The sequence below is a fragment of the Agrilus planipennis genome, unplaced genomic scaffold (assembly GCF_000699045.2).
Source record: "Agrilus planipennis isolate EAB-ADULT unplaced genomic scaffold, Apla_2.0 scaffold220, whole genome shotgun sequence".
Classification (NCBI taxonomy): domain Eukaryota; kingdom Metazoa; phylum Arthropoda; class Insecta; order Coleoptera; family Buprestidae; genus Agrilus; species Agrilus planipennis.
The window spans coordinates 94,964-96,502 of NW_020439189.1; positions in this window are offsets into that span (position 1 = coordinate 94,964).

Genomic DNA, 1,539 nt, shown 5'->3' on the forward strand with positions numbered 1-1,539 from the left:
AAAAAATCAGTTCTTTCCCGCTCTAAAGAAATTCATGTTTCCGATGGCATAATAATTGGTAAAGCAACCGTCAATCGATTATGATTCAGACGGTTGTTTGATGATACAGGATATATTAATGTAGTTTATAATAAAAAGTAGTTCAAGTATGTAACTTGTGTTTTATATGGTAAAAATTACGTTTGGAAAATAATTCAAAACAGTGACCTAATTGTTTATATTTTTATTAAGTCCGTTTCAAAATGTATTTCCTTAATAGCTGGACACATATAAACGAATGTTCTATAAGAATACTTTACTTAAGTTTCTTTTTGTAGGATATTAGGTAGATACATCTAATAAATAGTAAAAAGGTTTATTAAATGCTGATTTCTCTTAAGTAAAAATTAAGTCATAATTTTAACACATTCATAAAAAGTAGTTTATATATTTGCATGCACCTTTGAAAAATAAAAAGACACTTTCATTACAGTTATGTACTTTTTCATTTAATTGTAAATGACTAATATTTGTCGCTGTTATTGGATTACTACATTACATTGTGAACACCCTGTATATAAACTTTCAAAATAANATAATTATTTATTAATTCATTTGGAAACAAACATTTTAGACTGTGGGCTGTGGGTGAAAAACATATACCACAGGAACTATGTCCTTAATGGTACCTAGTAATCGAATAATCTATGTCTGGCAGCGTGTCAGTGCGACAATTAAACAGAGGAGCGAATTGATAAAGTCGCTAAAATCGAGTGTGCACTTGTACGATAAGAATCCGGAAAAAACTGGATTACCTTCTATTTTGGTTAATTATGACGCGCACGTTATCAAAAATTTTGTGCCATACAATTAAGGTGTAGGCTTCGTCCGATCAAACCAAAATCATTTGCGTTATAAGAAACTAGTTGGTTTTTAGACACACGTTTTCAGTTTTAAATTATATACTAATACTAATATAACCCTATCAGGGAAATAGGGTGCGGCTATCGTTCTGCCAATATGTGATGCGTTTTGATACTGAGAATAGGGTGGGAGAAAAAGGGTGTGAAAGTAATTTGGTATCTACATCAAAAAGAAATTCAGTGTATAAATTTTTATACAATTTAATGCCTAAAAAAATAACTTGACTGAATGAATCCGTCTATCAATTTTGTAGATCAATTCCGTCAATAGCATCATGATAAATATGCTGTATTGCTATTGGGATCCGTCAAATGGGCATACACCATCTGATGAGGGAAAAATTTACATAGGAACTGTGCACGCAAATTGTAAAATTGTTTATTAAATTAATAAAACACGTTAAAAAAGTAAAATTTTTTTTGATGATGGAGTCGACGAAGTTTTCTTCTAAAGTTAAATCAAATAAAAAGTTGATATGTTCAGTGAAAAGCTGCAATAGCACTTCAGACATAGATTTTCACTCTTCACCTACATTAACTACTTTCCAATAAAAACTAACCGTTTTATATATGTAAAAAATATATTCGGAAAATTAGAGAAAAAAGTAAACTAATAGAAGCTTGGATGAAAGCAGTA